This window comes from Carcharodon carcharias, chromosome 19 (assembly GCF_017639515.1).
Source record: "Carcharodon carcharias isolate sCarCar2 chromosome 19, sCarCar2.pri, whole genome shotgun sequence".
In the NCBI taxonomy this organism is placed as follows: domain Eukaryota; kingdom Metazoa; phylum Chordata; class Chondrichthyes; order Lamniformes; family Lamnidae; genus Carcharodon; species Carcharodon carcharias.
In genome coordinates this window covers 83,860,358-83,876,904 of record NC_054485.1, presented here as the reverse complement: position 1 = coordinate 83,876,904, position 16,547 = coordinate 83,860,358, and positions in this window count along the sequence as shown.

Here is a 16,547-nt window from a genome sequence, read left to right as displayed (position 1 = left end):
GACTCCAGGAGTGTCTGGCCCATCCGAATCCTCCTCTTCCTGTGAGCCCAGCAGATCCAGTTCCACAGACCGAGGAGGGTGCCACTGCCAAACAGCAGGATCCTGAAAGCAGGCCGGGGTCCTCCAGGTCTCAGTCCTCCAGAGGATGGCAGCTAAGGTCCCCACAGACAGGGCAGCAGGCTGCCTCCAACTCCACTGTGGATGCCGGGGAGCAGCAAGACGTAGCAGCAGGGTTAGGAAAGTTAAGAAGATGTAGTTGCACAGCCTGGGCACGTGTGTTAATCTCTTCTACATAACGTTCACTATTGTAACTAAACCCCCAAGAATGTCTTCCTGCCTATGGCTCCTTGTTCTGAGAGCAGCATTCGTGTCACTCAGATGTGAAACCTTTCTGCACAAGATAAAGACAGGTGCATCAGTCCAGGGCCTCCTCTCTGTGCTTTATGCAGCCTTCAGACCAAAGTGATGGTCCAGCCTCACACTCCTCAGAAACATTACTGATGTCTGCACTTTGATGGTTCTTGTCATTGCTGCCAGAATGTTGTGAGCATGCATCACAGAGTTCCATCATTCTCTCTGTGTGGTCTCGGTACCTATGAGGTGGGATTAATCCCCCGTCTCTTCAGCATCTGTGACCAGTGATGCTGTGCTCCTGAAGGGTCAGGTGCTGAAGGCTGACAAAGGATCAGGTACTTTAAAGTTTCATGGCTATGTCTCTATGATATGAGCCTGATCACAGAGCACAAGTGAGCTGCCCTTGACCAGACAGGAATCAGACATTCACATGGGTGATGTGAAGATCTATGGAGTGTCTTCACTGCATGTTGTCATCATCCTCCTGGAACCGAACGACTATTAGGGCCTCCGCTTCATGTCATTGACAAGAGCCTTATCACAGAGGGTACTCATGCTGCCATCAGCCAGACTGGAGTCAAACGTTCACAGATGCAATGTGAGGATCTATGCTGTCTCCTCACAGCATTTCATCATCATCTTCCACAAATCTAGCAGCTATGAGGACCTCCCAAATGTGTCTGCCTCATCTGACCAGTGCGATAGCCTCATCCCCATCATTGTCACATTTGAGTACCTCCTCACCCTCATCCTCTTTGACGTCCTCCTCATCGGAGGAGGCGTGCAGCTCCTCCATCTCCTCCTCAGCCAGATCATTTCCCTGTTGCAGCACTAAGTTGTAAAGAGCGCAGCAGACTATGATGATGTGTGACACCCCCTGCGGACCGTATTGCAGAGCTTCACCAGACCAGTCCAGGCACCGGAACTGTATTTTCAGCATCCCGATGGTTTGCTCCACCAGGTTGCGAGCTGCAGGATGAGCCTCGTTATACTGTTGCTCTGCTGCAGTCTGAGGCTGCCACATGGGTGTCAACAGCCAAGGCCTCTGTGGGTAGCCTTTTAAGGAAGGATGTAAATGCATTGGAAGCAGTTCAGAGAAGGTTTACCAGACTAGTACCTAGAATGGGCAGGTTCCCTTATGAGGAAAGGTTGGACAGACTAGGCTTGTATCCTCTGAAGTTTAGAAGAGTAAGAAACGACTTGATTGAAACACATAAGATCCTGAGGAGTCTGGACAGGGTGGATGTGGAGAGGGTGTTTCCCCTTGTGGGAGAATCTAGAACTAGGGGGTCACTGTTTATAAATAAGGGGTCACCCATTTAAGACAGAGATGAGGAGAAATGGTTTCTCTCAGGAGATTGTGAGTCTTTGGAACTCTCTTCCTCAAAAGGAGGTGGAAGCAGCATCTTCGAATATTTTTAAGGCGGAGCTGGATAGACTCTTGATCAGCCAGTGGGTGGATGGGGCGTGGTGGGAGCTGAAAGGTTTCCGTGGGTAGGTGGGAATATGGGGTTGAGGTTACCATCAGATCAGCCATGATCCTAGTGTATGGTGGAACAGGCACAAGGGGCCGAGTGGCCAACTGCTGCTCCAAATTTGTATGTTTGTATGTTCATTGCTGAGCATATCACGCTGCTTACCATCACCAAATTCTGGCCATACCTCACTGCTGACCTTATTGTAGAGCTAACCATTCAAAACCGCAAACCTTACGGTAGACCATGCAATACTGCTAACCATGCCTCAATACTGACCCTATCATAGTAATGGCAATATCACACTGCTGACCATATCTTGCTGCTGACCATATCACATTATTGCCCATATCAAACTTCTGACAACATCACACTGCTGACCATATCAAACTTCTGCTGCCCATATCAAGCTGCTGACCATATAGCACTGCTGACCATATCTCACTACTGACCGTATTTCACTACTGACCATATCACAGTGCTGCCCATATCAAACTGCTGACCATATCACACTGCTGACCATATCTCACTACTGACCACACATCAATGCTGATGATACCATGATGTTGACCATCGATCACAGCTGATGAGCCACACTTCTGACCATATCATTAAGCTGATAAGTCCTGACAAAATCTCACGGCTAACTTTATATCAATGATAAATGTATCTCAATGCCGACCAGGGTACACTGCTGACTATTACTCATTGTTGACCATATCTCACTCCAGAACGTATCTCACTGCTGACCATATCGCACTGCTGACCACATAACACTACTGACCACAACTTACTCCTGACCATACCTCAGCGCTGATTATATCACTCTTCTGGGCATTTCAAATTACTGACAATATCACACTGCTGTCCATACCTCACTGCTGATCACTTCAAATTGCTCACCATATCTCACTTCTGACCATATCTCACTTCTGACCATATCTCGCTTCTGACCATATCTCATTGCTGACCATATATCACTGCTGACCATATCACATCGCTAACCATATCACACTACTGACCATATCACATTACTGACCATATCTTACTGCTGACCACACATCAATGCTGATGATACCAAATGTTGACCATCGATCACAGCTGACCAGTCCACACTGCCGACCATATCAAAAACATGATTAGTCCACACTACTGACAAAATCTCACCACCAACTGTATCTCACTGCTCACCATATCACACTGCTGAAAATATCACACTGCTGACCATATTACACCACTGACCATGTCACACTGCTAACCATATCTCACTGCTGACTACACATCAATGCTGCTGATACCACAATGTTGACCATTGATCACTGCAGACCAGTCCACACTTCTGACCATATCACAAAGCTGATACGTCCACGTTGCTGATGAAATTGTACCGCTGATTATATATCACTGCTGATCATATCACATTGCTGACCATATCACACTGCTGGCTATACCTCACTGCTGACCATGTCACACCCTTGACCATCTCTTGCTGCTGACCATACCACAGTGCTGACATCACACTGTTGACCATACCTCAATGCTGACTCTATGACACTGCTGATCATATCTCACTGATGACCATATCTCACTGATGACCATATCTCACTGATGACCATAGCTCACTTCAGAACATATCACACAGCTGACTATATCTCACTGCTAACCATATCTCATTACTCACCATATCACTCTGCTGACCATATCTCACTTCTGTCCATATCACATTGCTGACCATGTCACACTGCTGACTGCAACTTCCTCCTGACCATACCACAATGCTGACTATATCACACTCTGAGCATTTAAAATTGCTAACCTTTTCACAAGTTGACCATATTTTGATGTTGACCATATCTCACTACTGAACACACTTCACTGCTGATCCTTTCAAATTGCTGACCATACCTCACTGCTGACCATATCACACTGCTGAACGTATCTCACTGCTGACCATATCACACCGCTAAACATATCTCACCGCTGACTATATCTCACTGCTGACCATACATCAATGCTCACGATACCACAATATTGACCATCTATCATGGCTGACCAGTCCACACTTCTTACCATATCACAAAGCTGTTAAGTCCACACTGCTGACAAAATATGACCACTGACTTTATCTCACTGCTGACTAAATCATACTGCTGACCATATCACACTGATGACCATATCACACCGCTGACCATATCACACTGCTGACCATATCTCACTGCTGACCATATCTCACTTCTGACCATATTTCACTGCTAACCATGTCTCTTTGCTGACCATATTTCACTGCAGACCATACCTCACTACTGATCACACTTCACTGCCGATCATTTCAAATTGCTGACCATACCTCATTTCAGACCAGGTCACACTACTGACCATATCTCACTGCTGAACATATCTCACTGCTCACCATAACACACGGCTGGCCATATCACACTGCTGACCATATCTCACTGCTGACCATATCTCATTTCTGACCATATTTCACTGCTAACCATGTCTCACTGCTGACCATATTTTGCTGCTGACTATATCTCACTGTTGACTATATCTCACTGTTGACCATATCACACTGCTGACTATTGCAAACTCCTGACTGTCTCTTACTGCTGATCATATCTTACTGCAGACCATACCTCACTACTGAACACACTTCACTGCTGATCATTTCAAATTGCTGACCATATCTCTTTTCAGACCAGGTCACACTACTGACCATATCTCACTGCTGACCATATCACACTGCTGACTATTTCAAATTGCTGACACAGGGGGAGGCAATGGCATAGTGGTATTGTCAGTGGGCTAGTATTCCAGAGACCTAGGGTAATGCTCTGGGGACCCAAGTTCATATCCTGCCACAGCAGATAGTGGAATTTGAATTCAGTAAAAATCCAATGATGACCATGTAACCATTGTTGGTTATTGTAAAAACTCCCCTGTTTCACTAATGCCTTTTAGGGAAGGAGATCTGTTGTCCTTACCTGGCCTGGCCTACGTGTGACCCCCAGACCCATAGCAATGTGGTTGATTCTTAAATGGCCTAGCAAGCTGCTACAAAGACGCAACTCAAGACTGGGCATTCATGAGGCACTGTGGGCCATCAGCAGCAGCAGAATTGTACTCGAACACAATCTGTAACCTCATGACCTGGCATATCCTCCACTCTACCATTACCACCAGGCCAGGGGATCAACCCTGGTTCAATGAAGAGTGCAGGAGTAGCACCAGGCATACCTAAAAATAAGGTGTCAACCCAGTGAAGCTATAAAACAGGACTACTTGCCTGCCAAACAGCATAAGAAACAAGTGATAGGCAGAGCTAAGCGATACCACGATCAACAAATCAGATCTAAGCTCTGCAGTCCTGCCACATCCAGTCGTGAATGGTGATGGACAATTAAACAAGTCACTGGAGGAGGCAGCTCCGTAAATGTCCCTATCCTCAATGATGGAGGAGCCCTGCACATCAGTGCAAAAGATAAGACTGAAGCATTTACAACAATCTTCAGCCAGAAGTGCCAAGTGGATGTTCCATCTCGGCCTCCTCCGGAGGTTCCCAGCTTCACAAATGCCAGTCTTCAGCCAATTCAATTCACTCCACGTGATATCAAGAAACAGCTAAAGGCACTGGATACTGCAAAGGCTATGGGCCCTGACAATATTCCGGCAAAAAGTACTGAAGACGTGTGCTCCAGGGCTTGCCACGCCCCTAGCCAAGCTGTTCCAGTACAGCTACAACACTGGCATCTACCCGGCTATGTGGAAAATTGCCCAGGTATGTCCTGTACACAAAAATCAGGACAAATCCAACCCGGACAATTACTGCCCCATCAGTCTACTCTCGACCACCAGTAAAGTAATGGAAGGGAGCATCAACAGTGCTATCAAGCGGCACTCGCTTAGTAATAACCTGCTGACTGATGCCCAGTTTGGGTTCCGCCAGGGTCACTCAGCTCCTGACCTCGTTACAGCCTTGGTTCAAACATGACAAAAGAGCTGAACTCCCAAGGTAAGTTGAGAGTGACTGCCCTTGACATCAAGGCAGCATTTGACCAAGTGTGGCATCAAGGAGCCCTAGCAATACTGGAGTCAATGGGAATCAGGGGAATACTCCACTGGTTGGAGTCATACCTAGTACAAAGGAAGATGGTTGTGATTGTTGGAGGTCAGTCATCTCAGCTCCAGGACATCACTGCAGGAGTTTCTCAGGGTAGTGTCCTAGGCCCAACCATCATCAGCTGCCTCATCAATGACCTTCCTTCCATCGTAAGGTCAGAAGTGGAGATGTTCAGCATGATTCATGACTCCTCAGATACCAAAGCAGTCCATGACCAAATGCAGCAAGACCTGGACAATATCCAGGCTCGGGCTGACAAGTGACAAGTAACATTCGCATCACACAAGTGTCAGGCGATGACCATCTCCAACAAGAGGGAATCCAATCATTGCCCCTTGATGTTCAATGGCATTATCATCACTGAATCCCCCGCTATCAACCTCCTGGGGGTTACCATTGACCAGAAAGTGAACTGGACTAGCTATATAAATACTGTGGCTACAAGAGCAGGTCAGAGGCTAGGAATCGTGCAATGAGTAACTCGCCTCCTGACTCCCCAAAATCTGCCCACCATTTGCAAGGCACAAGTCAGGAATGTGATGGAATACTCCCACTTGCCTGGATGAGTGCAGCTCCAACAACACTCAAGAAGCTGGACACCGTCCCGGACAAAGCAGTCTGCTTGATTGGCACCACATCCACAAACATTAACTCCATCCACCACCAACACACATTAGCAGCAGTGTGAACCACCTACAAGATGCACTGCAGGAATTCACCAAGGTTCCTTAGACAGCACCTTCCAAACCCATGACCACTACCACCTAGAAGGAGAAGGGCAGCAGATAGATGGGAACACCATCACCTGGAAATTCTCTTCCAAATCACTCACCATTCAGACTTGGAAATATATCACTGTTCCTTCACTGTTGCTGGGTCAAAATCATGGAATTCCCTCCCTAACAGCACTGTGGGTGTACCTACACCACATGGATTGAGTGGTTCAAGAAGGCAGCTCACCACCACCTTCTCAAGGGCAATTAGGGATGGGCAATAAATGCTGGCCCAGCCAGCAAATCCCACGTCCCATGAATGAATATAAAAATAAAACTGCTGACCATACCTCACTGTTGACCATATCACACTGTTCACCACATCACACTGCTGAATATATCTCACTTCTGACCATACAACATTGCTGAACACAACTTGCTCCTGTCCATACCACGGTGCTGATTAAATTACAATGTGAGCATTTCAAATTGCTGACCATTTCACACTGCTGACCATATCTCGCTATTGACCATGCCTCACTACTGAACACATCTCACTGCTGATCATTTCAAATTGCTGACCATATCTCACTTCTGACCATATCACTTTGCTAACCATATCACACTGCTGACCATATCCCATTGCTGACCATATCTCACTGCTGACCATATCTCACTGCTGACTACACTTCAATGCTGGTAATGCCACAATGTTAACCATTGATCACTGCTGACCAGTCCAAACCTCTGAGCATAACATGAAGCTCATAAGTCGACACTGCTGATGAAATTGCATCGCTAAATTTATATCACTGCTCACCATATCACAGTGCTGACGATACCTCAGTGCTGACTATAACACACTATTGGCCATATCACACTGCTGACCCTACATCAATGCTGACCATATCACACTGCTGACCCTATCTCACTGCTGACCTTTTCACACTGCTGATCATGTCTCACTGCTGACCATATCACACTGCTGACCATCCCTCATTGCTGACCATCTCTCATTGCTGACCATATCTACATGCAGACTTTATCACACAGCTGACTATTTCAAATTGCTGACCATCTCTCACTGCTGACTATATTTCACTGCTGATCATACATTACTGCTGACCACATCTCTTTGCTGACCATATCACACTGCTGTCCTAGGCCAGGGAGAAAAATCATAAGCCCTGGTTCTTCTCCTCTTTTGGGTCCCCAAATATCTCTCCCATCCTACCCCACCCCCCAACCCACCTTTACCCGTACCCCTTACATCCACCCCTCCCTCTCACACATTTTTGGTGCCCAGAATTGGGAGCCATAGTCACAGTGGGGTCTAAGTGTTTGAAATAGAATTAGCAAAACCTCTTGTATTTTGCACTCTCTGCCTCTATTTAGAAAGCCCATTGAAAGATCAAGTTTCAGTCTGACCACAGCTTTGTCAGACATTTACACACAACATGGTCATTCTCTATGTTCTATGTTTCTATGTTTCTATGTCAACCATCTCTGCTTCTTTGAACCAGGCCCTATGCAATATCCAAACAGGAACAGCCAAAAGACTTGAACCTCACAGGCACCACAAACAACAATCCTAGGTACAAATGTGAATATTTTGAACTAATAGTGAAAAATCCTGGTTTTGCTTCAAAGTTTAAAAATGGCAAAATCTTGCAGTAAATTAGCACCAACCAATGTGAACAAGAAAATTACACTTTGCATTGCGTGATTAATATTTTCTCATTATAACTTGAATCTAACCACACTTACAATTGCCCAACATGGAGCATATAATAGGAGAGTAAAGTGCTGTAGATGCTGGAAACCTGAAATAGAAACAGAAAATGCTAGAAATACTCAGCAAGCCAGGCAACATCTGTGGAGGGATGGACAGAGTGCATGCTTTAGGTCCGCGACCTGCAGTAGTTCTGACGGAGGGTCACTGGCCTCTGTTTCTCTCTGCACAGATGCTGCCCGACATGCTGATCATTGCCAACGCTTCCTGTTTCTCTCGGACCAAAAATCACCCCTATCGCCAGCCCTCAAAAAAGCAATCAGGCTCTTGCAGGCCTCTCATTCCCCTTCAGCAAGAAACCCAGCTGCAGATGGCCAAAATATGGTTCAGCAACTACGTTAAATATGAATTTAAAAAAAAATTAAGAATGAAGAAAACATAAACATTTTGCTGAGCCAAAATAAAATCAATGTCAAAGCGATAATTTGATAATCTAAAAAAATGAGTAATTAATGAAGATGATCATAAACAGCGCCGAGCAGCAGAGCTAACTAATAAAGCCATTTTTTTGTCTTTTCACTTAAGAAGCAGAGCTAGAACAAGACAGGCTCGGCCTCAAGACTTGGGCCAGGAGTTTCTGGTGCCCCCCCCCTTAATGGTGGGACCCACCCTGAGAGATCGGCTGCCCAGCCAAAAGTCCGTTGACTTTTGGTGGGAGCGGCCCATCCTGGTGGTGGGCCGGGCCAGGAAACTCCCACCCCCTCGGTCCTGAGGGAATGGGGAGGGAACCAGGGCCGAGCTAAGGGTTTATGTTTAGCTAACACTGACCTTGCGTTCACCTCTGATGGCGCAGTCTCCAAGGTAGCCTTGGCGGAATTCATATGAAAGCGGGGATTGGAAGCTGGTTGGTTTTCAAGCCTGGGTTTGTCTTCTCTCCCCGACTGGTGTGGATAGGGGTTTTTGGGGAGGGAAGAGGAGGGCTGGTGGGGTTCGGCAGGGTGTGTGTGTCAAGTTCACTCAGTTCACTCACAGTCTCAGGGTTCTCACCCCCTCACTCAATTTCGAGGGAGGACTGAGGTCAGGAGGGATTGTCCCCTCCAATGGAATTGCGCCTCGTGTTGTCGAAGCCCCAACACCACAGCCCCGACTGGAGAGGAAACCAGAAATACAGACTCTGCCATGATCAGCAAATTAGGAAATGGCAGGGTGCACCACCACATAGCCCCAGGCCAGGCCGCAGCAAAAATAAATTAGAGAGGGAGAGGGATACAGAAACGCGGTACACAATCCAATACCCAGGCAGTCACCCATTATTTGTTGAGGAACCTGCCTCGTGATATTGGTGAGATACGAGCTGAATCTTTCATAGCAGACAGCAGTGTGGTGGGGCTCCATATTAACGCCAAGAGCAGTGGTGGGAGGGGGCTGGAAAGGGTCTGGCCCAGGGGCCAGTCCTCATGCACCATCGAGGGAGGAGGCTCGGGAAGACCTGGAGAGGCGAGGCACTGGGAGCTGGACCTCTTACAGAATCAAGCTCCTTGACATGTTCTTTCCAGTTTCTTCTGCAAGAAACCATCCAAGTAATTCCAAGAGCTTTTACGGCTTCTTTGACCTTTGATGGCAATGCTTTTAATGGGTTTCAACAACTGCCCTTGTGCTCAGGCCTGTACATTTGCATATGTACTCTTTCATCCAAAATCCCTCCTGGACTGTCCTGTACAGTATTGAAATTCAACTCAGCTTCTCAGTAGCTACGTATACAACTTTGGACATCAAGGCCTTTTAGTTGCAAACAATACACCTTCAGTAGATTCTGTGCCAAGTTAAATTGTCATTAGACTCTGGTAGAAAGTCTTGCTGATATGTCCAGGTAGGAAAAGTTCTCCATAGTGATCCGACTTCCAGATCTCAATTCAGAACCCTTTACTCCACCTAACTAGAAGGACCTCGAAGGCAGATTTAGATTCCATTATGGCCAAAACCTCAAGCTGCCCGAGCCAGCTGCATCGCACCACCGCCACTCCCTTACCCGGCACTGCCCAACCTACCATCTGTTGCCAGTGAAACCAGCCAGATGCGTTGAGCTGGGAGAAGGAGAGGCAGAGGCCTTAAAATCTCAAAATGGCTCAGGAGCCCCTGAGTTGCTTTGAGTGAATTGAGGATTTGAACTCACTCAATGTCGACCTAGGCACCTGAAACGACAATGGCAAACTCAGCCCCATCGACCCTGCAAAAACCACCTTACTAACATTGAGGGGCTTGTACCAAAATTGGGAGAGCTGTCCCCGCAGTCTGGTCAAGCAACAGCCTGACATCGCCGTACTCACAGAATCATACCTTACAGTCCATGCAGGTGCAGCAAGCAGTTAAGAAGGTAAATGGCATGTTGGCCTTTGTTGCGAGAGGACTTGAACAAGGATGTCTTACTGTAGCTGTACAGTGCCTTGGTGAGACCATACCTGGAGTACTGTGAGCAGTTTTGGTCTCCTTACCTAAGAAAGGATATACTTGCCATAGAGGGAGCAAAGCGAACGTTCACCAGACAGATTCCTGGGATGGCAGGATTGTCGAATGAGGAGAGATTGGGCCGAATAGGCCTGTATTCACCGGAATTTAGAAGAACGAGAGGGGACATCATTGAAACATATAAAATTCTGACAGGGATGGACAGATACGATGCAGGGATTATATTTCCTCTGGTTGGAGGGTCTAGAACAAGGGGTCACAGTCTCAGGATACGGAGTAGACAATTTAGGACTGAGATGAGGAGAAACCTCCTCACTGATAGGTGGTGAACCTATCAGAATGCTGTGGAGGCCAAGTCACTGAATATATTTAAGAAGGAAATAGATAGATTTCTAGACTCTTTAAGGGGTATGGGGAGAGAATGGGTGTATGGCGTTGAGGATCAGCCATGATCATATTGAATGGTGGAGCAGGGTTGAAGGGCCGAATGACCTACTCCTGCTCCTATTTTCTGTTTATATGCCCCAGACACCAATATTGCCATCCCTGGGTATTTCTAGCAGAGGTGGTGGCACAATGGTATACAGTCTGGAGGGAGTTGCCCTGGGAGTCCTCAACATTGACTGTTGGCCCCATGAAGTCTCAACTAGGATTGGATGCTGGTAGATGGTGAATAAGGAGTCTTAATTTTTTAAAAATCCTTTAGTAAAAATCTAATTTTGTTTGTAGTAAGCATTTAACTGAAATCTACAGTTTAAATTCTAAAGTTCCCAGCCTTATGCTGTGTTTTAGCAAGGTCTCCACTGGATGAGTAGTTGGGCTTACTTAATTAAGGAAGTAGCTGAAACTGGTTCCTCTGTGACTGGGTCAGCTAGCCTTTATTTCAGGAGCATATCAAGCCAGCCAACTTAGTGAGACTTAGAACAGAGTGTTGGGAGCTGGGTAATTAAGAGAGTTAGGGGAGGAAGCTTTTGGCATTTGATAATGCAAGAGGAGTAGTGGCCTTAAAAAGTGAGGGGAACCAGGCCCGAGACCAGAGCGGGACCAGGAGCCAGCATGAGAGGAACGGCAGCCTTGGTAAGTAGGGCCTGGTGAATATTTCTACAGTCCAGTCTTTAAAGTGAAAATTGGTCTTTAGTTTAGACTAAGTAGTGTTTAAAGTATAAGAAATAAGACTTTAGTATACATTTAATATCCCTTTAACTAGAGGAAGTAAAAGTAAAGGGAGTAATTTAAGGGTAAGTCATTGGCCACATGGAATGGTCCCCCTGTGCAATGTGGGAAGTCAGGGATACTCCCAGTGTCCAGGGAGACTATGTGTGCAGGGAGTGTCTCCGGCTGCAGCTACTTGAAATCCGCGTTCTGGAGCTGGATCTGCGGCTGGAGTCACTGTGGAGCATCCTCAAGGATGAGATCTTTGTGGATAGCATGTACAATGAGGTGGTCACACTGCAGGTAAGGAGTGCACAGGCTGAAGGGGAACAGGGGTGACTGCCAGACAGAATAAAAACACTAGGCAGGTGGTGCAGGAGTCTTCTGGGTCTATCTGCCCCTCCAACAGATTTTCCTTTTGGACACAGTTGGGGGAGATGGGTTCTCAGGGGAATGCAGCAAGAGCCAAGTCTGTGGCACTACATGTGGATCACCTGCACAGGGGGGTGGGAGGGAGAGAGTAGGAGAGCAATCGTGATAGGGGATTCTATCAGAGGGGGAACAGATAGACATTTCTGCAGCCACAGACGTAACACCAGGATGGTATGTTACCTCCCTGGTGCCAGGGTCAAGGATGTCACTGAGCAGCTGCAGGATGATCTAAAGGGGGAGAGTGAACAATCAGAGGCAGTGGTCCAGATCAGTACCAATGACATAGGGAAAAAAAGGGATGAGATCCTGAAAGCAGAATATAGGGAGCTAGGAAATTAAAAAGCAGGACCTTGAAGGTAGTAATCTCAGGATTACTCCCAGTGCCACATGCTAACGAGATCAGGAATAGGAGAATAGACCAGATGAATGCGTGGCTGGAGAGATGATGTAGGAGGGAGAGATTTAGATTCCTGAAGCATTGGGGCCGATTCTGGGGAAGATGGGACCTGTACAAGCTGGGGGTTGCAGCCCAGCAGGACCGGAACCAATATCCTCACTGGGGTATTTGCTAGTACTGTGGGAGAGGTTTTAAACTTGAGTGGAAGGGGTATGGGAACCTGTGTGGGGAGACTCAAGAGAGGGAAACAAAGATAGGAATGAAAGACAGAAAAGTAGAAAGCATAAGTGGAAGACAGAGGATACAAGGGCTAGCAGCAAATAGGGCCATAGTACAAAAAAAATGTGTAAAAATGTTAAAAAGACAAGTCTAAAGGCACTGTATCCGAATGCATGGAACATTCGCAATAAGGTAGATGAATTAACGACGTAAATAGATGTAAACGGGTATGATATGATTGTGATTACGGAGACCTGGCTGCAAGGTGACCAAGGCTGGGAACTGAATATCCAAGCATACTCGATATTTAGGAAGGACAGGCAGAAAGGAAAAGAAGGTAAGGTGGAGTTGTCAGTTAAGGATGAAATCAGTGCGATAGTGAGAGAGGATATTGGCTCAGAAAATCTAGATGTAGAATCAGTCTGGGTGGAGCTAATAAGCAACAAGGAGCAGAAAATATTAGTGGGAGTTGCCTATAGACTCCAAACAGTAGTGATAAGGTAGGGGACAGCATTAAACAGGAACTTAGAGATGCACGTGACGAGGATGCTACAGTAATCATGGGTGACTTTAATCTACTTATAGACTGGGCAAAACAAATTAGCAATAACACTGTGGTGGATGAATTCCTGGAGTGCGTACGAGATGTTTTTTTAGACCAGCAAGTTGAGAAACCGACTAGGGAACAGACTATCCTAGATTTGGTATTGTGCAATGAGAAGGGGTTAATTAATAATCTTGTTGTGTGGGCTCCTTTAGGCAACAGTAACCATAACATGATAGAATTCTTCATTAGGATGGTAAGTGAAGTAGTCCAATCCAAAACGAGGGTCCTAAATCTAAACAAGGAAACTACAAAGGTATGAGGAGTGAGTTGGCTATGATAGATTGGGGAACTTCATTAAAAGGTATGACAGTGGATAGACAATAGCTAATATTTAAGGAACAAATGCATGCACTGCAATAGTTATACATTCCATTCTGGCGCAAAAACACAACAGGAAGAGCGGCTCAACCATGGCTAACAAAACAAATTAACGATAGCATTAGATCCTCTTTGGAAAGTTGCTAGAAAAAGCAGCAAGCCTGAGGATTGGGAGCAGTTTAGAATTTAGCAAAAGAGGACCATGAGATTGGTTAAGAGGGGAAAATAGAGCTTGAAAGCAAACTTGCAAGAAACATAAAAGAGGACTAAAAGCTTCTATAAGCTTCTATAAGCATGTAAGTAAAAAAAGATTAGTGAAGACAAATGTAGGTCCCTTACAAGCCAGAATGCGAGAACTTATAACAGAGAACAAATAAATAGCAGAGCAATTAAACAATTACTTCAATTCTGTCTTCACGGAGGAAGATGCAAATAACTTCCCAGAAATGCTAGGGAACCAAAGGTCGAGTGAAAAGGAGGAATTTAAGGAAATTAGTATTACTAAAACAATAGTACTGGAGAAATTAGAGGGACTGAAAGCTGATAAATCTCCAAGGATTTATAATCTACATCTCAGTGCACCAAAGGCAGTGGCCATGGAAATAATGGATGCATTGGCTGTCATCATCCAAAATTCTGTAGATTCTGGAACATTCTCAGCAGATTGGATGGTGCCAAATGTAACCCCACTATTTAAAAAAGATGGGGGGAGGGGTAAAACAGCAAATTACAGACCGGTTAGCCTAACATCAGTGGTGGGGAAAATGCTAGAGTCTGTTATAAAAGATCTGATAAGAGGACACTTAGAAAATATCAATGGGATTAGACAAAGTCAACATGGATTTATGGAAGGGAAATCATGTTTCACAAACCTACTGGAGTTTTTTTGAGGACATAACTAGCGGAATAGATAAGGGAGAACCAGTAGATGTGGTGTATTTGGATTTTCAGAAAGCTTTTGATAGAGTTCCACATAAGGGGTTAGTGTGAAAAATTAAAGCACATGGGATTGGGGGTAATATATTGGCATGGATTGAGAATTGGTTAACAGACAGGAAACAGAGTTGGAAAAATGGGTCTTTTCAGAGTGGCAGGTGGTGACTAGTGGCGTGCCACAGGGATCAGTGCTTGGGCCACAGCTATTCACAATATATATAAACAATTTGGATGAGGGAACCAAATGTAATATTTCCAAGTTTGCTGATGACACAAAACTAAATGGGAACGTGAGTGGTGAGGAGGATGTAAAGAGGCTTCAAGGCAATTTAGGCAAATTGAATGAGTGGGCAACTACATGGCAGATGCAGTATAACATGGATAAGTGTGAAGTTATCCACATTTATAGGAAAAACAGAATGGCAGAGTATTGTTTAAATGGTGATAGTTTGGGAAATGTTGGTGTACAAAGGGACCTGGATGTCCTTTACACCAATCACTGAAAGTAAGCATGCAGGTGCAGCAAGCAGTTAAGAAGCAAATGGTATTTTGGCCTTCAATGCAAGAGGACTTAGAGTATAGGAGCAAGGATGTCTTACTGCAGCTGTACAGGGCCTTGGTGAGGCCACATCTGGAGTATTGTGAGCAGTTTTGGTCTCCTTACCTAAGAAAGAATATACTTGCCATAGAAGGAGTGCAGCGAAGGTTCACCAGACTGATTCCTGGGATGGCAGGATTGTCGTATAAGGAGAGATTGGGCTGAGTAGGCCTGTGTTCACTGGAGTTTAGAAGAATGAGAGGGGATCTCTTTGAAACGTATGATTCTGCCAGAAATGGACAGACTGGATGCAGGGATGATGTTTCCTCTGGCTGGGGAGGGGGGTGGTCTAGGACAAGATGTCACAGTCTCAGGATATGGAGTAGGCCATTATGATTGAGATGAGGAGAAATGTCTTCACTCAGGGGATGTTGAGCCTGTGAAATTCTCTACCACAGAAGGCTGTGGAGGCCAAATCACTGAATATATTTAAAAGGAAATAAATAGATTTCTGGACCTTAAAGGCATCACGGGGTATGGGGAGAGCGCAGCAGTATGGCTTTGAGATAGAAGATCAGCCATGATCATATTGAATGGCGGAGCAAGCTCAAAGGGCCAAGTGGCCTACTCCTACTCCTGCTCCTATTTTTTATGTCTCCATTTTTCATGGCATCAAGTCAAACATGGGCATTGAAACCTCCTGCTGAACACCACCTACTGTCCCCCCTCAGCTGATGAATCAGTGTTCCTCCATGTTGAACACTACTTGGAGGAAGCACTGAGGGTGGCAAAGGCACAGAATGTACTCTGGGTGGAGGACTTCAATGTCCATCATCAAGAGTGGCTCGGTAGCACCACCACAGATCGAGCTGGCTGAGCCCTAAAGGACATAGCTGGTAGACTGGGTCTGCAGCAGGCAGTGAGGGAACCAACAAGAGGGAAAAACATCCTTGATCTCGTCGTCCCCAATCTACCATTCGCAGATGGATCTGTCCATGGCAATATCAGTAGGAGTGACCACTGCACAGTCCTTGTGGAAACAAAGTCCCGCCTTCACATTGAGGAGACCCTCCATCGTGTTGTGTGGC